Source organism: Oryctolagus cuniculus, chromosome 1, assembly GCF_051225735.1.
Source record: "Oryctolagus cuniculus isolate XC-2025 breed Fujian yellow rabbit chromosome 1, ASM5122573v1, whole genome shotgun sequence".
In the NCBI taxonomy this organism is placed as follows: Eukaryota; Metazoa; Chordata; class Mammalia; order Lagomorpha; family Leporidae; genus Oryctolagus; species Oryctolagus cuniculus.
The window spans coordinates 55,181,994-55,204,676 of NC_142867.1; the positions used below are offsets into that span (position 1 = coordinate 55,181,994).

The following is a 22,683-nucleotide window of genomic DNA, read 5'->3' on the forward strand; positions in this document are numbered from 1 at the left end:
TTCGTGGTGACATCCTTGTTCTTGTCTGTACTGTGAATTCCCACTTTGAGCCGGGCTTTCACCATCCCTCTTAGGAGTGTATTTTGAAACAAAGAAATGGAAGCTTTGGGCCTCCAGGGGTTCCTGGCAGAGTGAGTGCCCTCAGGCCCAGAGAGGAAAAGGCGCCCCCCCTCAAGCCCAGGATGGAGAGGGGACCTCACCACCGTGTGGGACTAGGATCCCCGAAGTTTGCACACCTGTCATGGGATACAGGGATGCACACACTGCCAGGCTCTGCTCAGCGGTCAGTGAGGCTGGGAGGGAGGCCAGGAAGCGGTCTGGGCAGTTTCAGGCATTCCTGTCTGGTGGTCCTGTCTGTGCAGAGACGCAGCTTCCCGGGGCGCAGCCTTCCGGGGTCCCCGCTCCCCCAGACTGTCTGCCAGAGGCAGGAAGCTGTTTCTTCCGGTATTGCAGACAGTGAAAGGGGGAGGGGTGCTGCTGGCCCTGCCAACCGACTGCGCAATGGACGCTGCTGGCATTCGCGAGGGCCTTTCCCGAGGCTTAGTCCCACCCTGGGGCTACTTCCAGGACCCGGCCAGGGAGTGAAGGGCACAGCCGCTTTGCTCTTGCTAATTTAACTGGTGCCTAAAACTGGCCCATAAATGCCAGTGGTGATGTCCCCAGCTGACCTCTGCCGAGGGAGAGGGAACCCAAAGGGTGGAACTGTAGCTGTGAAGCAGCCGATGCGAGGTACACAGCTTGAATAAGCGGCAGCAAAGGGCTTCCAGAGCCAGTCGGAGCCCCACCCCGTCACAAGCCACCCTGGCCACCCTCGGACCCCTACCCCAAGGGAGACCTTGCTGCCCAGGGCAACAGAGCCAGAGTCATGCTTCCTGCGGGCAACTCACCCCCAGGAGACAAGGAACAGAGCCACACACCCCATGCCCTAGTCCTACATGCACCATGCGCGAGATGGGAGCCCGGGGGCTGTGCTGGCTTGGTCTGCACCCGGAAACCAGCGTCATGCGTGCAGTGGAAGCGTTCCCTCACACCTACCTGCCTCCTTTGCCAACCCCCGCTTCCTTTGTAACTCTTGTCAGTAGCAAAGCCTTGTATCCCAATTAAAGAGTAAGACCTAGAGGGCTGAATGGGCCCTCCCCATCTCAGCAGCGCCCCACAGGGTAGCCTGCCTGGCTTTGCCATGACTAGCTCGTGCCCTTGTACGGGTCACTCAGCCTCATTCCGGCTAAGAGGCCGAGTATCTGCCCCAGCCCCGACTCCAGCTTCCTGCTGACCCAGACCCTCGGAGCCCAGCCACACTGACGGCGCAGTTGGGTTCTTGCCGCCACACGGGAGACCAAGAGCCATCTCAGCCACTTTGGGTATTTGGGGAATGAACCAGTGGGTGGGAGTGCTCATTCTGCTGCTCAAATAAATAAAGAGGCAAGCAGATAATTTTGAAAACATATGCAACATTTGGTAAAACAACAGCAATGAATGCCCTGCCCTGTGCCCCTGGCCTGAGCTGCCGGGATCCCAGAGTTGCTCACAGGGCCTCCGGTGTCCCGGGGAACAATGAAAGACTCAGGCTTCCGCAAGGACGCTCCACACAACAGCCACCCAGCCCTGACCGCCAGGGTTTTGAACAAGAGGGCCTGGGGGCCCCTGCCACCCTGTCAGTGATGAGGCTGATTGAGACAGAGACCCCCACAAACCCACTCTTGGGTCCCAAAGCCTGTTCCCTACGAAGAGGCCCCAGGGTCCTTCAAGTGGGGACCATGTAAAACCGGTCTTCTGTGGCCAGCGCCATGGCTCACTTGGTTAATCCTCTGCCTGTGTTGCCGGCATCCCATATAGGCGCCGGATTCTGTCCTGGTTGCTCCTCTTCCAGTCCAGCTCTCTGCTGTGGCCCGGGAAGGCAGCGGAGGATGGCCCAAGTGCTTGGGCCCTGCACCCGCATGGGAGACCAGGAAGAAGCACCTGGCTCCTGGCTTCGGATCAGCATAGCTCTGGCCATAGCGGCCGTTTGGGGAGTGAACCAATGGAAGGAAGATCTTTCTCTCCGTCTTTCTCTCTCTCACTAACTCCATCTGTCAAATTAAAAAAAAAAAAAAAAAAAAAACCTGGTCTGCCCACCACGAGCCTGGGGGTTTCCTGTGAAGCTCAGCACAGCAGAAAAGCCAGTAACTTGGGAGCCAAGGTCAAGTGGAGGCCCACCAAGACCCAGACTAACCCAGCCCCAGCTACACCCACCCCAGGCCCGAGGCTTCTCACCCAGGCCCAGCACCAAGCTCTCCCCACCCCCAAACTCAGGCAGACTCCTGGGCCTGAGAGGGGTGGGTGCGCACACCTGGGCCCCCAAGCCCTGAGTCACCAGCCAATTAAACTCACCTTTTATTGTAGCCCGGAGGGTTATAAACAAGCGGGCCTGCCACGTGGGTCATTCCTGAGACTGCTGCTTCATTGGCTTTAAGGGCCCCTTGGCAGTAAAGGATTTCAAAGCTGCTAACTCCATAGTATATTAAAGTGGAATAAATTCCTCGGAATGGCCCTCAGGTGAGAAGCACTGCTTAGCGAGTGCGTCCGGCCTTCCTCCTGAAGCACCCAAGCCTGACCCCTGGTGGTCTCTGAGACTGTTGGCGCGCAGCCTCTCCTGTGTCCATCCTGCTCTTCTCTTACCAGGCATCTCCATGCCTGTGTCTTTCTCTCTGTGTCTGCCTCTCTCAAGAGACTCCCCCTCCCTGAGAACTGTGGGTGAACTGAGGCCTCACTGAAAAATAGCAGGGAAAAAGACTCTGTATTGTGTTTTCAGGGAAAGGAGATTCACTATATTTTACTCGTAGCATGAATTTTAAAATGCAATGTATCTATAGCTATATTTCTCTTTTATAATAAGCTCTACTATCCTTTTAGATTAATTCAGTTAATTAGCACCGTATCATGAAATCTAGTTAGCAAGTTCATCGTCATAAGGGCTAAGGTTAGATAAAAAGAATAAGATCGACCTTCTCCAGAAAATATAGATTATAACTTTAAGGAAGAAAAAAAGTAGGTACCCAGAAAAAAGTAATAAATCTTCTTTATCATAATAGAGACATTCTAATAAGTTTTGCTTCCTATAACAAAATTTCAGTCTGAAGATTTTTTTAAAAATCCTTGGAACTTCATTTTTTTTTAATATTGAAGGAAAACCCTTTGTCCATTTTAATAAACTTAGCAACAGTTTCATGCTGACTGGACACAGAGTAAGCACAGACTTCACTGCAGGGCGCAGAGTGGATGAGCAGCTGCTAGGAGCGCAGCCGTCTGGCCCGCGGCCTCTCGATGAGTAGGAACGGACTCGTGGTGGGAGGCTGTCCCTAGCCGTGCGGGATATCTAGGATTCTCAGTCCCACCCATAAGTTATCAGGGACACGCCCCTCGGTCCACCAAACAACCAAGAACACTCCCACTCACTTTCAAACAAGACATACTGACCACAGTTCAGAATCCTGGTCTAAATCAGTCATGCCCAACCTTCTCGTTCGTTGTCGTCCTGAGGAGCCCTCGTAGAATTTTGTTTCCTTATGACCCCACTCCTGTGACACCTCAACGCAGCAGAAATGCCATCTGTCTACCTGTAAGGATGCACGCATCTGTGTGTTTGCCTACATGTGTGTCTATATGCTGCATCCCTTTGGAAAGCCACCAGTACGAAAGCTAAGAGTATTCTGCCCCCATAGAACAGACTTCCACCTCCACAGAACAACGTTGCTTCTATTAAGAGTCACTAGTCAGGGGCCAGTGCTGTGGCGTAGTAGGCGAAGCCTCCAATGGTTCGTGTCCAGGCTGCTCCTTTTCTGATCCAGATCTCTGCTTATGGCCTGGGAAAGCAGAAGAAGATGGCCCAAGTGCTTGGGCTCCTGCACCTGCATCGGAGACTTGGAAGAAGCTCCTGGTTCCTGGCTTCGGATTGGCCCAGCTCCAGCCATTGCAGCCACTGGGGGAGTGAACCAGTGGATGGAAGACCTTTGTCTTCTCTTTCTCTCTCTCTCTCTCTCTCTCTCTCTCTCTTTCTCTCTTTCTCTCTTTCTCTCTTTCTCTCTCTCTTTTTCTCTCTGTGACTCTGCCTCTCAAATAAACAGATTCCATATTTTAAAAAATAAGTCACTGGTCTAGGGGCAGGCATGTGCTGTGGCAGGTGAAGTTGCTGGCCACACATCAGCATCACATATTAAAGTGCTAGTTTGAGTCCCAGCTGCTCTGCTTCCAATCCAGCTGTCTGCTAATGCACCTGGGAAAGCAGTGGATGATGGTCCTGACACCCATATGGGAGACCCGGATGGAGTTCTAGGCTCTTGACTTCAACCTGGCCCAGCCCTAGCTATTGCAGCCATTTGGGAAATGAAGCAGCAGATGGGAGATCTCTCTATTTCTCTCTGTCTCTCTCTGTCTCTGTTTCTCTCTCTCATTCTATCTCCCTCACTCTGTTGCTCTACCTTTTGAATCTAACTAATCTCACTAAACAAAGGTTAACTGCTTACTCAGGGCTGTACGTTCTCAGAGTAGGGGAGTAGACAGCACTTTAAAGCCTTTCTCAAGGTTTTTGCCAAGACAACAAAATCTGTGGGATTTTGGATTTAATTTTTAATTACAATTTTTATGGAGGTAACTACAAGACCACAATGTGGTTGCAGGCACTAACAGAGGTGTCCTTTGAATACTTTGCCCAGTTTCCCGGAGTGGTAACACAACTTTTGGTTTGGTTTTGCAGAGCGACACACGACACCACGACACTGACACCGATTCAGTCCACTCATGGTATTCCGGTTTCCATAGAGTTTTACTTGTAGTCGTGTGTATGCTCAGTACGCACCTGTTAAGCTCAATACAATTTTATCAGTCGTGTGGGATCACAGGTCCATCACCACAGTCAAGAGCGGTGTGCCAACAACACAGGGATCCCTCATTCACCCTTTCATAACCACGCCCATCCTCCTCCCCTGCTTTTCCCCCTTCGCCCAACCCCCACCCCTGACAACCACTCATCAGTATCCCACATCTAAATCTGTCTCACTTCAGCAGTGTTATATATAAATGGTATCATGTAACGTGCAACATTTGGGGAGCGGCTTTTTTTTCACTCAACAAAATTCCCTGAAGATTCGGCCAAGTTGTTGTATGCGTCAAGAGTTTGTTCCTTTTACAGTTGAGCGGTATTTCATGAGGTGTACGTACCACAGTTAGTTTAACCTTTCACATGTGGAAGGATATCATTTCGCACACACAGGAGAAAACAGCATAGAGTTCATTATCACTCAATACAAGTAGACATATCTACAGCTGGTTACTCACCATGTAAAATGGTGTTATTAAACATTTTTTTGGAAGAAACATTTGCAACATATATCACAGTTAATGTCTAATATCCATAATACACATGGAATTCTTAAGAGCTGAATAAAAAGGGAGCCAGCACTGTGTCGTAGCAAGTAAAGCTGCCGCCTGCAGTGCTGGCATCCCTTATGGGCGCCGGTTCAAGTCCCGGCTGCTCCACTTCCCATCCTGCTCTCTGCTATGGCCTGGGAAAGCAGTAGAAGATGGCCCAAGTGCTCGGGCCCCTGCACCCACATGGGAGACCTAGAAGAAGCTCCAAGCTCCTGGCTTCAGATCAGCCCAGCTCCAGCCATTGCAGCCAGCTGGGGAGTGAATCAACAGATGGAAGATCTCTATCTCTGTCTCTCTCTCTGCCTCTGTAACTCCACCTTTCAAGTAAATAAATAAATCTTAAAAAAAAAAAAAAAAAAAAAAAGCTGCATAAACAGGGTCCAAATGCCTGATAGGAAAATAAGTAAAATCAGGACCAGAAAATTCACCAAAAAAAAAGATTCAAAAACGGCCCTTTAACTTATGAGAAGTTGTTCAACTCCTAAGAGAATTGCATATTAAAACTATACTTAAACATTATTTGTCATCTATGAAACGAGCAAAAATCTTTCCTAGGGAAAATTAGGTACTCTCACATATTGCTGGTAGGAATGCAAAACGGCACAGACTATGGGGAAGAGGTTGGCAGGATTTAGCAAACATCTATCTTTTTTGTTCCACAAATCACACTTCTGGGGATTTGTTCCAGAAATCGCACTCTGAAAATGCACCTACAACAATGCAAAAACATATATGTACAAGCTTATTCATTTTAGCATTGTTTATAATTGTAAAATATTTAAAACAATCTAAATACACATATATAAATGTGTTGACTAAACTACATTTTATCCATTCAATGGAGGACTGTGCAGTGGTAAGATAGAATGGAGGTGGAGCTGGCATTGTGACACAGCAGGTTAAGCCGCTACCTGTGATGCCTGTATCCCATACGGACTCCAGTTTGAGTCCCGCCTGCTCCACTTTTGATCCAGCTCCCTACCAATGTGCATAGGAAAACAGCGAGGATGGCCTGAGCACTTGGGCCCCTGTGCCCATGTGGGAGACCCAGAAGAAGCTCCTGGCTCCTGTCTTCAACCTAGCCCAGTCCTGGTCATCATAGCCTTTTGGGGGAGTGAATCAGTGGATGGAAGATACCTCTTTCCCTCTTTCTCTGTAACTCTGCCTTTCAAGTAAATAAATCTTGTGTGTGTGTGTGTGTGTGTGTGTGTGTGTGAGAGAGAGAGAGAGAGAGAGAGAGAGAGAGAGAGAGAATGAGAATGGAGGCGATTTTTAAAAATATTTATTTATTTAGGGGCCGGCACTGCAGCGCAGTGGGTTAAAGCCCCAGCCTGTAGTGAGTGCCAGCATCCTATATTGGTGCTGGTTTGAGTCCCAGCTGCTCTATTTCTGATCCAGCTCCCTGCTAATGCGCCTGGGAAAGCAGTAAGAAGATGGCCGAAGTCCTTGGGCCGCTGCACCCACATGGGAGACCCGATGAAAATCCTGGCTCCTGGCTTCAAATTGGCCCAGCTCTGGCCAATTAAGCCACCTAGGGAGTGAACCAGTGGATGGAAGATCTCTCTCTCTCTCTCTCACTACCTCTGCCTCTCTCTAACTCTTTCAAATAAATAAATAAATCTTCAAAAAAAAAAAAAAACACCTACTATAAGCTCTTCTAAATATTACATCTTTTACTACTACAAGGAAACAGACCTCCTTGAAGAAATGCTGATTCCAAGTCTGAGGCAAAAAGACCTGGAAAGTAAAGAGTTGCTCAAAAGAGGAGGAAACAAACCAACAACATAGGAACTATCTCGAGAGGGCCCCCACTGGTCAAATCTGGGTCAATAAGAGCATCAGACTACGGAGAATTGGTAAGCACTTATGAGTCACTGAATAACATAAGAATCTATGAATGTATTATGATATAACAAAATAAATGGGAGATAAGGGAAAGATCTTTCCTATCAAGTCATGCCAATGAATCAATGTAAAAAGAGTATGAAGTTAGAAAAATCAACATTTTGTCAGTATCATAACAGATGCCAGTAAGAAAGCTAAAACTAGTGGGTGCCACTTTGATAAGGAACAGGATCTTTACATAATTTTAAAGCAGCTCCACAAATTATTTATGAATCACAAAAGGGAAAACAATAATTTTCAATGGAGAGGAAATCTGGAGGACATCACTTCCATGGGGTGGATCTACCTGCAGTACACAGGGGCAAAGCCACTGCCTTTAATTCCTGGCTCTGAGAAGGACACAACATCACATCTGTCGTAGTCAAGCTAAAAAGGAAAAGAAACATGATCTATATCTCATCATAAGGAAACCCTAGACAAACCCAAATTCAGAGACAATTTATGAAATATTTTCCTGTATTCTTCAAAAATGTCAAGGCCAAAAGATGAGGAAGTGCTCTAAATTAAAGAAAACTGAAGAGATGTGACAGCTACATGTGATGTGTGAACCTGGATCAAATCCTGACCCAGGAGGAAAAAAAGAACTATAGACATTTGACACAATTTGAACTTGGGCTGTAGATTAGATTTGTCAATGTTAAATTTCCCTATTTTGATGATTTCACTGTGGCTATGTAATAAAATATACCTGTTCTTATAAAAAATACATTGGCACATTTACAGGAAAAGGGATATGATGCCTACACAGTGTCAAGGCTTGAGAAAAAATATGTTTATACTTAGAGAAAAATGATATTGATAATGCAAATGGGTTGACATGCTAACTCCTGGCGAATCTGGGTGAAGGAGATATGCAATTCTTTGCACTAATGGAGTTCTCTGCTCATTTATGATACTATCAAAATTAAATTACTCCCCCCACTTTTTCTCACCAGTGGAATTTTTTTCTTAAATAAACCTCATCTGCAATCTCAACGTGTCCAACAAAGAAACTCAGAGTTCTCCTGAGTGACACGGGGATGGCGGCTCCAGAGCTCTGCATACAGGCTCCTGAAGGCCAAGGCCATCAAAGCCAGCTGTTCATTGCTAGTTGCTCTCCACTTAGCCTTGGATGTGCCCAAGATGGCGCCTCTGGCCTTATCTCTCTTCCTTGATCCCCTAAGCCCTCCCCCTTCCTCTGACTTGTGCTTCCCATGTTACTCCGGCCTCTTACTAACATTTATGCAAATAAATCAATTGCAGAGAGATCTCAGGCTCTCCAAGCGCCTATGTGCCTGGTCTGTGATACGTTCTTCCTTGACCACACAGGGCTTCACAGCGGCAGCTGCCTGCACCTACACTACAGATGGACTTCAGAAGAGGAGGCTCTTCTTGATGACGTGGATGTCCTATGCTGATCCCTGCTACCTCCCCTTGCTCCTGTGAAATACCTCTGCCTGCTGGAGTATATAACTCTTTGGCACTAGACAAGGACGAGGTAGAGTATCAGTTTCCTAGGGCTGGTGTAACCAATTCCCACTATGATAGTGACCTAAAGGAACAGATTTATTCTCTCATCGTTCTGGTAGTCAACAGTCCAAACTCAGTGTCAATGGGCCAAAGTCAAGGTGCTTGGTGGTGTGAATTTCTTCCAGAGGCTTTGAGAGGAGAATCACTTCTTTGGTTTTTTTTCTGCTGCTGGTGCCTGTCTGGATCCCTTGGCGTGTGGCCTCTTGTCGCTCCCCCTCTTCGTGGAGGAGCAACACTGAACCCTGCCTAGGCTTCATATCCGAGTCACGGCACCATTATGTCGCTCCCCCTCTTCGTGGAGGAACGACACAGGACCCTGAGCTGTTCTTTCGTCTGCTCGGCCCTCCCCGGGTTTGCTGCTGGTTCTTCCCGGGTTGGCTACCATCCCTTCCACTTCCGTGGAAGGGCGGTTCCCCCTGCCACATTCCCCACTTCCGTGGGGGAGCGGCACACCGCCGGCCGGCTCTCTCGGGGGCTGCTCAGGTGTTCCTTCAGATAGATGTTCCCCTTAGATGTTCCTGGTGCATGTTGTCTCTCTCCTCCTTTATAGTCCTCTTCCACCAATCCCAACTCTGCTACCCACAACGCCGAGTACGCTGCTCTCCTCCAATCAGGAGCAGGTCCTGCAGTTTATTGGTTGAACTGGAGGCAGCTGTGTAGAAGCTGTTTCTCCCTTCTCAGCGCCATATTGTGGGAGAGCAGATGCATAGAATAAGTCTTAATTCCAGTAACTTAGTCTAGTCCGAGTTGCTCCCAGTTGCTCCCCACAGCCTCTTCCTCCATCGTCAAAGCCCAGCACTCCAGTCTCTTGCTCTCATCACCACATTGCTTTCTCCTCATCTGTCTAATCTCCCTCTGCCACTATCCTATAAAGACATTTGTGATTACTTTTAGGATCCACCCAAATAATCCAGAACAACCTCCCTCTCTCCAGATGCTTAACTTCATCCCATTGTAAAGTCCATTTTGACATATAAGGTAATGGTCTCAGGTTCTAGGAACTAGGAAGTGGCTGCCTCGAGGGCCATTCTTCAGCCCAACACAGAGCCCAAAATTGATTGCTGCTCAAGAGCTTTCCCCTGTTACTCAAACACCCAAGCCTGTATGATTATTTGCTGTCTTTCACTTAATTATTCCCCCAAGTGCACTGACATAAATTCAAAACTGCTCATTTAGGGGGTAACACTGTGGCACAGCAGGTTAAGGCACCGCTGGCAATCCCATGTAAGTATCAGTTTGAGTCCTGGCTGATCCACTTCTGATCCAACCCCCTGCTAAAGTGCCTGGGAAAGCAGTGGATGACGACCCAAATCCTTGAGCCCCAGCACTCACATGAGAGACCCAGATGGAGTTCCAGGCTTTAGCCAGGTTGTTGTGGCCATTTGGGGAGTGACCTAGTAGATGGAAGATTGACTGTCTGTTTCTCTCCCTTCCTCCCTCTCTCTGTAACTCTGCCTTTCAAATAAATGAATACATATTTTAAAAATTACAAAGCTGCTTATTTGCAAGACGCTGCTTTCCCTTTGCTGCTCTACTCTACGATGCCACCTGCTGGCAGGTGTAGTTGTGTCTGCACAGCTCTTACCTACACCACCCCTTTATCAACTGAGTGGATGGATTGTGTTGGTCTTACACAGCCCTAGCACTTGATGGACGCCTCCAAATGCAACAAAAAGGGCTTGACCAAGAAGATCCCCCACCGTTTCCCAAGCCTATGGCTGGCACGGTCTGAAGTCTCTGGGAGCTCTCATCAGCAACCACCACACACATAAATCAAGAAGGAACTGAGCCACGGTGCTCCCGGAGAATGAAAGGGGGAAAAAGAACATTGGTTCATGTTTAGGTTGATTCTAAAATATAAGGGAATGAAAGCTTTTGCGGTGATGAATTTCCCTTTAATGCAGTCGCATCTGTGGTCCTGGAGGTTTAACCTCTGGTTCCGCGCTATAAACCCAACATTACTTCTGCAAACTTGACACCAGATGCTGCAGCGGAAAGATAGCTAAAGTGATAAAAATCTATTTAACAGATTTAGTGAAGCAAATACAAACTAATTAACAATTTTAGAATTGGGATTAAACACTAATTCTTTTACACCATAAAAACTGAAATGAACAAAAGGAAAAAAAAGTTCTTCCTCTGAATAACTCAAAGGAGCCATCTGTTTGTCATTGAGAAAATGGCCCAATTGATAGATTATGAACAAATTCCAGCCTATTTTTTTCTGGATTTGAATACATTACGGACAATCATCCCAGAAAAGGCATATGACTTCCTGGTTAATGGGTCAATCTGGGCTTCCCTGAAGCTCCAGAAAACAAGCTGTTTGGGAACTGACTCCAAAATGAGAAGATGAGAATACAATGATGCTCCTATGAATCCTGCTTGAGATACATGTTTCTGGGCATCATCATGTGGAGGCAGCCTTCTGATGTGCATGTGAAGGAGCCACAGGCGGGACATGGCTCCTTCACTGGGTCTTCAGCGTCATCTCCCAACACAAGCCAAAGGGCCTTGTTTGCTATCATTCTGAGACTTCCCAAGTTCAAGAATTCATTGTGGAAAGTGGACTTGTCATCTTCCCACCTGGACATGGTCAGCCTCAATATGAAGTCTGGTTCAAGAACACAGGCTCTAGAAATAAGCCTGTCCTAATCAGTCAGGTGATGGGGACAAATTCTGCTGGTGAAGGCCCCAGATTCCACTGATGCAGCATCAAATCAGTCTGATTGCTGGTCCTACCCTGAGGAGCTCATAGAAGGCCCAAGATCTGCTGTACACTACTTGAGAATAGGGATTCTGGATTCTGAGGTGCCTAGCCCAAAGGCCTATATATATAAGTGCTCAAATCACAATTATAAATTATCATTTAGTGAGTGATGATTACGTGCCAGACATTGTAATCTCATCTGGTCTTCTCAGCATTATGAAATAGATATTATTATGATCTCCTATTAAGAGATTTAATCACTTGTCTAAGGTTATACAGCTCCTTGTCTGTGGCAAGAGAGAAACTCAGGCCTGACTCCAGAACTGACCCCTAACCACTACCCACATCCTACTCTATGTATGTACAAAATCACTCACTCATTCACATCCACCCTATTGTAAAATACATTTGCAATTACTTCACAGAAATAGAGGGTACTTTCAGGGAAAATAAGAGTAGAAAAGTCAAACTGATAGGTCCATCCTCAGTCCAAATGAGATAGGTGGCAGCACTCAAGGAGCAACTGGAAGTGGTTCTGGACTCTTGTGGCACACAGGGCTGGGGACAACAGGCTCTAGGAAGCAAGAAGACGTTCGTTCTAAGCTCTGATCACTGCTATTGGTTAACAACGTCCATAGATGGTGAGCTGCGGGGATCAGGGAGTGCTGCCTCCACAAAGCCCAAATGAATCAACATCAACTCAATAGTCTTTACTGGGCTTAGAGGTCACCACTGCCAACCGTAGAACAGTCCATATTCTTTCTACCTTCCCAGCTGTCAAGGCAACCAAGCTCATACGTTTCTGGTAGTGTTCTGCACATTTCCTTGGCCTGCATTTCTTCCTAACTCTGACAGATTCCTGCCAATCAGAAATCTATGCCATTCTCTTGAGCCCTCCCAATGGTTATTATTTAAAATTCTCCTGATGATGAACATACACATTCAGACACTAAAATGGCATGACAATGAGTGGCCAGATTCCACTACACAACCCCCCATTCATATGCCCAGCACTAGCCATGGAAGCCAGCATGCACCATCAGGGAAGGATGGCAGCAGTAAGCCAGACCCAGGATAATAGCTGAGGAGCAGAACGCAAATAAGCAGTTGAGCTGAGCTGCCTCGGTTTCCCCAGTAAATCAGAGAACAGACCAGCTTTGAGGAGATGTAGATTAGAGCAGGTAGGACCTGATGTGGTCACTGTTTGCCCCCTGCCCATACAAAGGAGATAGTCACAGCAACAGTCCTTTCATGTTAGGACCTCTCAAACTACAGTCTTTGGATATTTCCTCAGGGTTCACGAGCTTTTGACAATTTTTTTTAATTTTGTGTTTCCATTCTGATGTAAATCTAAAAATTACATATATCTTGCGGACCAACGCAATGACCAACTGAAACTATAAAATTTCTGTTGCCACTTGTAGGTTTGTGTTTATGATAGCATAGGAACCAAATAGAACTGCCTAACTGTCTTGGGCTAACAAAAAGTGAATCAGTTGGGGCCGGCGCTGTGGCGTAGCAGGTAAGGTTGCCGCCTGCAGTGCCAACATCCCATGTGGGCGCCAGTTCAAGACCCACCTGCTCCACTTCCAATCCAGCTCTCTGCTATGACGCAGTAAAGCAGTAGAAGATGGCCCAAGTCCTTGGGCCCCTGCACCTGCGTGGGAGACCCGGAAGAAGCTCCTGGCTCTTGGCTTCAGATCGGTGCAGCTCCGTCTGTTGCAGCCATCTGGGGAGTGAATCAGTGGATGGAAGACCTCTCTCTCTTTCTCTCTGCCTCTGGCTCTTTGTAACTCCACCTTTCAAATCCATAAATAAAGCTTTAAAAAAAAAAGTGAATGAGATACCCTTCAACAGGAATGGTGTGGTCATTGGCAAGCAAATAACAGTGACCTCATCAATCATGTACAAGCAAGGGTGTCATGACACAGAATGGAGGAGAATGGTGGACGTGCTGAGTCACTGCATCCCACAGCACATCCAGCAGAATCATGGCCAGTTCAAGGGAACCTGTGCTTCTGCTGCCAGACCACATTTGCAACAATGATTTTGTCTTAGCAAACCACCATCATTCCCTGTATTAAATAAAGATTAGTCTAAATCCTATTGGTTTTGTGAATCAGTTTTATAAATTTGTAAAAGTGTATTTAAATGCTAATGTTTGCAGTGTTGTTTATACTTAAATTTATACATCTGTTCTTATTTTAAGGAAATTATACTTTGTTTAATACATACACATATTTAAGGGTGATAATAAAAATATTTTCAGCATTTTTCCTTTATGAAGAGCCTACACATCATTCAAGCTTGAAGCACTAGTGTTTCCGGAACATTACATCATCAATTTCTTTCATAAGAGAGTATTTCCAAAAGTTCATAGAAAAATGGAATTAAAAGAGATGTACAATTTGGGACATGATCAAGCTGACTTGCCCCAAACAGTAGAGTTAGAAACATACCAGGGGATTCAAATTCAATCCCATCAAGGTGGCATGTACCAATGCCATCTCACTAGTCCAAGTGATCAATTTCTGTTCACAATTGATCATAATGAAAGGACTAAGAGTCAAAGGGATCACATAAACAAGACTAGTGTCTGCTAATACTAACTGATAGAATAAAAAAGGGAGAGAACGATCCAACATGGGAAGCGAGATACACAGCAGACTCATAGAATGGCGGATGTTCTAAACAGCACTCTGGCCTCAGAATCAGCCCTAAAGGCATTCGGATCTGGCTGAAAAGCCCAAAAGACTATTTCAGGCATGGAAAGCCAAGACACTCTGGCAAAAAAAAAAAACAAAAAAAAAACAAAAAAAAAAAACACCTAAATGAAAGATCTCTGTGAGTGAGATCCCAGTGGAAAGAACAGGTCTTCAAAGAAGGAGGTACCTTTCTTTGAAGGGAGGAGAGAACTTCCACTTTGACTATGAACTTGTCTAAATATGATCAGAGTTGGTGAACTCAAAAGGCTTCCATAGCCTTGGAAACTCATGACTGGAGCATAGGGAGATTACTGATGCCATAAATAGGAGTGTGAATTTGTAAAGTCAACAACAGGAGTCACTGTGCACTTACTCCTCATGTAGTATCTCCGTCCTTAATGTGCTGTACATTGTGATTTAATGCTATAACGAGTACTCAAACAGTATTTTTCACTTTGTGTTTCTATGTGGGTGCAAACTGTTGAAATCTTTACTTAATGTATACTAAACTGATCTTCTGTATATAAAGAGAATTGAAAATGAATCTTGATATGAATGGAAGGGAAGAGAGAGTGGGAAAGGGGAGGGTTGCGGGTGGGAGGGAAGTCATTGGGGGGGAAAGCCATTGTACTCCATAAGCTGTACTTTGGAAATTTATATTCATTAAATAAAAGTTTAAAATGGAATTAAAATGTTTATTTGGATGCAAAAACATTTTGAAATCCATACATAGTTTTTTCTATAATATGTATTTTCCCATGATCTTTTTGAAGATCCCCTCATACAATGAAGTTTGCCCACTATTTGTCAGTAGCTGTGGCTAAGATATTTTATTGGTCAGACTAACTTTACCCTTTTTATGGTCTCCTTGCTTAGAATCCATTCCTTTTGGCTGAAAGGGCCAACAACTTGATTTGAAAAGCTGTCCATCTGATCACATTAACTGTTCTAAACAGGAGTAGAACAGAAGGTTCTAGAAGGTCCTCAGGCAAGTCCTCAAGAGCTAGCAGTTGGTCAGAGGGACAAAGCAGAAGTCCGCACCAGATGTGGGTAGAATGAGATCCAGTCAGGCAACAGAGATTACTCATCTCCTCCCACCCCACTACACAGGATGGGACTGGCTCCAGGGGCTGGGGAAGACACAGCCTGCAGCTCCAGGTCCATCATCCCCAGCTGGGAAGAGGTGAGGGCTGAGAGGTGGTAGCCAGGCTAGTGAACCCACAGATCCATTTGCTGGCCACACAAAAAAACAACATATTTTACCCATAATTGACTGTAGATGGTAAAATATCAAAGCAGCCCCCAATAAAATACTGAATTACTTCTGACTTGAGTTAAATGAAAGAAAGGAAGAAGGGGTCCCATTAGAAGGAATTGCCGACAGGCGAAGGCTTTGCCTTTAAAGCCACAATCCATGTCCCTTTAAGTCTGGCCAGGTCACTTAAGGACAGCAGGGAGATCTGGGAAAGGATGACAATCAGGGTCAACAATGCCTTCTCTGTGACACTGCCCAGAGCTGCTCCTGTGCACACTGAAACAAATACTCACAAAGTCCTAGAAAGTGATGGCAACGAAGGCTAGACAAGCTCTAAGACAGACAAATCGGTTATGCCGGTGCCGCGGCTCAATAGGCTAATCTTCCACCTAGCGGCCCCAGCACACCGGGTTCTAGTCCCGGTCGGGGTGCCAGATTCTGTCCTGGTTGCCCCTCTTCCAGGCCAGCTCTCTGCTGTGGCCTGGGAAGGCAGTGGAGGATGGCCCAAGTGCTTGGGCCCTGCACCCCATGGGAGACCAGAAGAAGCACCTGGCTCCTGCCTTCGGATCAGCGCAGTGCGCTGGTCGCAGTGCGCCAGCCATGGCGGCCACTGGAAGGTGAACCAACGGCAAAAGGAAGACCTTTCTCTCTATCTCTCTCACTATCCACTCTGCCTGTCAAAAAAAAAAAAAAAAACGGGTTATAGTATTTTGTAATCCCACAGGAAATATGCTTTCCACCATTTTTCTTGAAACACACACCCCCTTTCTGTCTCTCTTTTGTTCATTTTCAGTGTTACGGAAAGCATGGGTATGGAGAGATTCTCTGCCACTGTGAAAACAACAATGCAAGAATGACGAAAAGAGGACATGCAGCTTAAAGCCCAGAGATGCTGGGTCGTGGCGAGGACTTTGCTGAACTAAAGAGCACTCACATTGAAAACAGCAAGCCCATCGTCGGCCTGCCAAAACCACCTTATGCTTTGCAAAGGCAAACAGCAGTTCTGCCCAACATTAATTCCCAGCGACAGGGAAGGGAACAGAGAATGAAGTGCCTGTTAAAGGGCCATCCATCCTTCAGATTTCAGCCAAGCACTGACCAAGGTTAACCAGCTTTTTTGCTGGGCATTTTCTCCTATTAATACATGTATCAATGAACAAACTGCAGCAGGTAACAGAGGTGGAGTCCCAATGCAGAATACCATTATGTGTCTGGTCACATGTAATGAGGCCATTCCCACATCTTGGCCAACTGCCCACACTAACACGGCTCTGCTGAAGTGGGCATAACAAATTCTATTAAGTGAAAAACCCAACATAATGACAGCTATGAGTACCTTCTAATATTGACGGGTAGCATTAATCTCAGGTAATAGAATCTGTCCACACAGCAGGCACTTCATTTCACAGCTCTTCCCAATCCTCTCCCCACCCTGATGAGAGTCTGCTGGACCCCCTTGGGTTTGTCATCACTGCTAAGATGGGTGCTATAGAGATAGCAGAGAAAGAGTAGCCCCAGCCATGGCTGGAGGGCTCTCCTCTTCTCTCACCTACTCCACCCTAAGAGGAGAATGAACAGGAGACCTCATCTCCATTGGTGTAACACACTCTCAATGTCTATCCTTCAGATCTCAGCTTTGTGCCACTACCTTCCTGTCTCCACTTCAACCACCACCATCACCAGGTTAAGTTCACTCTAACAAGGGTCTCCATGCCACTGTCTTACTATATTTACCACCACCTTCTGGGAGCTCATCCCAAGAAGAGTCCTGGCATCTCACAGACTGAACACAGAAAGCAAAGCAATAGACAAATGTTGAATAAACAAATAAATGATTGAGCAGCTTATTAGATGAATGAATGGATAGGTGAGTGGAAGGAAGGAAGGAGAGATAGAAGGAAGAGCTGGGTGGGTAGGTGGGTGAGTGAGTGGAGGATGGATGCATGTATGCATGGATGGCTATGTGGGTGGATGGATGGGTGGATGTGTGGATGGATAAATGGGTGGATGTGTGGAGGGAGAGAGGGAGAGATGGGTGGAGGGATGGGTGGATCATTGGGTGGATGGATGGATAGATGTGTGGATGGATGAATGGGTGGATGGGTGGATGTGTGGAGGGAGGAAGGGAAGGAGGGAGGGAGGGGTGGATCGTTGGGTGGATCGTTGGGTGGATGGATGGATGGATGGAGAAATGGATGGATGGTCAAGTGGATGGAGGGATGGGTGGGTGAATGGATGAGCAGATTGTTGGATAGACTGGGGGATGGGTGGGTGGGTAGATCTTCTCTGCTTCTGTAGAGGTTCTGTATAGGGAGAGGAGTGCTCTCTGAGTTAAGGAGACCTCTCCACAAGATGGCGCTCATAATTTTCTTAATTTATGATTTCTATAGAAAATTTTGCTCTCATACTTGAAACTTAGAGTCACTATATTTGTTTCACAGTTAAGCTGTTTGCCCTACTGTCCTTGTTTCATATTCCATAACACTTTACACAACTCAAACATGCTCTTTCCCTTGGAACATTAAGCATGACCCCACAGTGTTTTGCTTTGACATTGGGAAGATTGTACAGCTGTTGCAGGGCATGAGAAACAACATCAGCCCTGGGCAGCACAGGAAATAAAGGTGTTGTTCTTCTACCACACCATCTCCAACTACAGAGTCAGCAGGAAGACAAAACCTTGACCCAGCCATTAACATTTGGAACCATAAATCTTGTAAAATAATCTCGTAAAATAATCTTGTATGTTTATACAGTGTTTATGCTATGCAAAGCAATTTCACATCACAAAGACAGTTCCCGAGTGCCTAAGAATGATGCCAGGCACTTTAGATTTAGCATCTTCATATAAGTCTCATGCCAAGTTAGAGCTTATACCTCCCATTTTACAGACAACAAAATAGAGGTTCAGAGAGGGGAGGTGATTCACCTGAATTGTATGAGTGGTGAGTGTCAGTGCAGTAGTTTGTTCCCAGGCTTGTCTGTATATCAGTTTCTTCCCATTATTTGCTGTGATATAAGCCATTTCCATGTCAAGAAGACAGTATTATACAAAGAAGAGTGAAGAAAACGTACATGGATAGCTGCTGCTGTGTGCTTATCTGTGCCTGCATTTCAGTGTTCTCGTGCACGTGTGTATACACGCACACATATGTGCACACACACATGCACACACCTCCAAGCAGCTCTGGAGGGGAGAAATAATTACTGTTTTCAAGTAACCACACATGCTAGGCATAATGACAAGTGGTTTCCCACACATCATTTCATTTCATCCCCATCTACTTATTTAAAGAAGATACTATTATCCCCATTTTACAGTGAGAAAATTATTCCTTAGAGAGATTAACTACCCTATGCTACATCACAGAGGACTCTAGTGCCAGGGATGAGATTCAAATTCAGCTCCATCTGACGTCACAGCTCTGGGCCTTTTTTTGGTACCTTATGACATTGCCAAAGGCCACCTGAATGGGGGTTAACTTGGGAATTCTGGCCAGGATTCCTGGAGCTGCCTCTCCAATCTTTTTGCTGTTAGTGAACACCTACAATCCCCAAACATTTCTCTGGGCGGAGCACATGTCATTTCTCTGCCAGGAATGCCCCTCCCTATGCAGCCTGCCTAGGGAGCTGCAGCTCACCTTTTGCAATCCAAACCAGTCCAACTCCGACAACCCCCAACAAACATACATGCCCATCCTCAGGCTAAGTCCACTGTCCTTCCACACACACACACACACACACACACACACACACGCACACTCATCTTCTTGGGTCTTTGTGGCATCACAAACGTCCCACTGCACAGCATCAAGAACCGTGAAGGGACTGAGATGCTCCTGCACCTGCAGACTAGCAGGCTGGCCAACAGGGGACACAGACAGGGTCCCTACTAGCCTTAATGGCGGCCTGTCCAGAGGAGGATCGCCACCCATGATTGCTGGGGAACTGAAAGAATGACTGAGGGGAAGGCACGCGAGGTCCCAGCGACTGGCAGTTCACAGTTACAGGCAGATCTGGGTGAGGGCGAAGGGGAGCGTGGTGAGGAGAAAGGCCCAAGAAGCTTCAGCAGGCAGAGTCTGCAGGCAGGCTCCTGCCCACCGACCAGTTAGAAGGCCTGGATCTGTTTGTGAGGACCACGGGCTCCAGCTAGAAATTCGGGAAATCTGTGTTCCCGTATTCCCTCTCTTTAACAAATACTTCCTTAGTACCGGCCTGAAGAGCTTTCCTCGAGTCAAGTGCATCCACCTTCACCGCCTGCGTGACTGCCGCAGCCGGAGTGAGAGTCAGTGCCTCGGAGAGGGAAGGCCGCCCTGTCTTACCAGCCTCTCCTGAGAGCTCTGGACACCCTCAGCCAGCAAGGGCTTCCACAACAGTGAAGCCAGCTTGTGGGAAGGCCACCCAGAAGGAGGGAGTGGGAGGGAGACAGGGAGAGAGCAGAGGGGCCCCTGCTGTTCCAGCCCAGCTGCCTGAGCATCCTCAGCCCTGGCCCCCTTCTCAGACGACGCCTTCAGGATGACGCCAGCACCCCGCCCACCACCAAGAGCCAGCCTGAGGACTGACCACCGAGCTAAACCCAGGCAACTCCCAGATTCCTGAGTAAAACAAGCGGCTCTGGAGCGGTTGGCCAGGCTGCTCCAGACGACTGCCCCAGGGCAGCTTCCCTACTGCACAGTGCCGTTGTTGGCCCACAGCCCGTGCCCTGAACCACTGTTCCGAGCTGCCTCTCCACTTAGCCTATGAAATGAAAGCAAGCACACAATCCTGGGCCTCCGCCAGGTTTGCAAGTCACGGCAGCCTGCTAATGAGGCCTGCACGTTTCAAAGCTGTCTGCTAACGCTCCGTGGTTTTGTTCGCTGTGCTGAGCGCCGGTTAAAAGCCACCCTAGGCTGCTGCCCTTTCAGCTCTTCCAAAGCCTGCACCAGGACAGGCTAAGGAAGTCCGGAAAGGCCTCTCCAGCCCACAGCGAAACAAAGATGGAGACAGACGGGGACATTCGTCAGCTGTATGCCTTGACAGGTAACTAGCGGAAATCTCTTCACAATCAGAATGCTCTCTCATCAGCAGTGTTGCAGGCTGGGGTACGCTGGGCCCCCGAGCTTCATCTAAAACACCTTCTTGGGGAACAAAGCATGCCTGTTCAGTAGATTCTCTAGGTAGGGGCGCATTCTTGTTTTTTACATTGTTAACTGCGAGATTTCAAAACTTACAGAAGGGACCAGTGTTGTGGTGCAGTAGGTTAGGCCACCACCTGTGACGCCAGCTCTACTGATTTGAGTCCTGGCTGCCCCACTTCCTTCCAATCCTGCCACCCACATGGGAAGCTCAGAGGCAGTTCTAAGCTTTTGGCTTCAGCCTGGCCCAGCCCTGGTCCTTAAGCCATTTGGAGAGTGAACCAGTAGATGGGCAATCAAGATCTCTGTGTGTGTGTGTGTGTGTGTGTGTGTTTCTCCCTCTGTGTTTCAGACAATAAATAAATAAATATTTTTTAAAAACAACCTACAAAAGATAAAGCTAAGTAGTAAGTAACTCCTTCATGCAAGAGGGCTTGCATAGGTTCATGGCTATTTTGCACTCTTTTAATTCCATTTTTCAGGAACTTTCAGAAGCCCACTTCATATACCCACCACTGAGATTAAACAGACATTAACTGTGTGCCATATTTGTTCCAGCTCAACTTAAAAATGAAAAACAAACTATAAATACAGATGCAGCCAGAGTTCCCCTAACTCCTCCCCTATCCTTCCTCTCTGTACTCTTGCACCCCTCCTGCAAATGCACACATGTGCTGCAGGCTTGGGCACTTTGACACAAGTATTCTCATAAGCACTGGGTCTTCTGGAGGCACTTCTCCATTCAGCACTATCGTCTGAGATTTACAGATACTGATACATGTATGAATCTAGTTCACTGGCTTTAATTCCATTGTGACACTGCAGTGGGAATAAATCGCAGTTTACATAACACAGTTGTGCAACAACCTAATGAGGGACAGTTTGGCGCTTCTGCTTTTTCTCTTACTCACAGTGCTGAAGCACCCTCGTCCCCTCCCCTCCTTGTGCACAGTGACAGAGTTTCTCCCGGGCACGCTCCTCGGAGGGCAGTAGCCTGAGTGTGATTAACCATCTCCCCTCACCCTTCCAGAGTCCACGCTACCCCTTTCCTTTACTGCTCTGGGCCCCAGGAGGCTGAATTCTATGCACTCATCAGCAGGTGGGTATTCTGGGGCAGCAAGTAAGCGCCACTCGGGACACCCACATCCCATATCAGACTACCTGAGATCAAGTCTCATCTCTGCTTCTGATCCCCTCCCTGCTAACATACACTCCAGGAGGCAGCGGGTGATGGCTCAAGTAACTGGGTCCCTGCCACCACATGGGAGACCTGGATGGAGTTCCAGGCTCCTGACTGTTGCAGACCAACCAGTAGATGGAAGATATTCATTCATTCATTCATTCTCATTCTCTTTCTCCCTCTATCCCTCTACATTGCTCTCTTTCCCCTTGAGATAAATAAAAATAGATAAATAAACAACAAAAAAAATAATGAGCAGACTCCATGGCCTTCTGCTTCCCCTCACGTTTGGCCAGTGAAGAGGACTGACGAGAAATCGAATAGGGAAGAAAAGTGGGGTCAGGATGCTTACTTCACAGGTTCCCCACCTGTGGGATCCCAGCGGGCTGGCTCGGTCCCCCTACCGCTAGCCACAGGCTGCCTTCCCCACAGCCCTCTCAGGGTCCCGCTTCAATAACTGCCTCCTCTGAGGCCTGAGGGCGGTCAGGCCCCAGGAACCCTGATGCCCAGGACTGCCCCACCCCCTGTGCTGTCCCTGTACCTCTTCCGTACCTTCCTAAACTACCCCACAGTGAAACTCTCCACAGAGGATCAAATCCGAGAGTCCCATTGGAACCTGGCAGGTACGGCGTACATCCTCTACCTCAGAGTCTGGTAAACTGCTGCATTAATCCTATGTCCCCACATTTATGTGGGAGTCCCCCTGTCCTCACATTATCCCCAGAACCTGCTGTGATCTGCTTTCCAGTGTATGCTGAGGGGGCTGGGGAGGAGCATGTTTTTACTGTGAATTGCTCATTCGGATTCTTCCCTGATTTTCTGACATGTTTTTCTTACTGATTTAAATGAATCCTCTATGTAAACTAATAGACAACTACTAAATCTTGTCAGACTGAAAA

At 47.2% G+C, this 22,683-nt stretch overlaps 1 long non-coding RNA gene across 3 annotated transcripts in view; it reads right to left on the bottom strand.

The window, feature by feature from the left end:
• LOC149128404 (uncharacterized) overlaps positions 1-22,683 on the bottom strand; it is a 102,328-nt gene that overhangs the window by 25,601 nt on the left and 54,044 nt on the right. Inside the window, exon 1 of one of the 3 annotated variants that reach the window (XR_016231170.1) lies at positions 2,371-2,631. The exons of 1 other annotated variant lie outside the window; for it this stretch is intronic. This is a non-coding gene — a long non-coding RNA (uncharacterized LOC149128404). Of the gene's footprint in view, positions 1-1,035; positions 2,065-2,370; positions 2,632-22,683 lie in introns of those variants that run through there. One more of the 3 variants, XR_016231174.1, reaches the window with a different exon arrangement.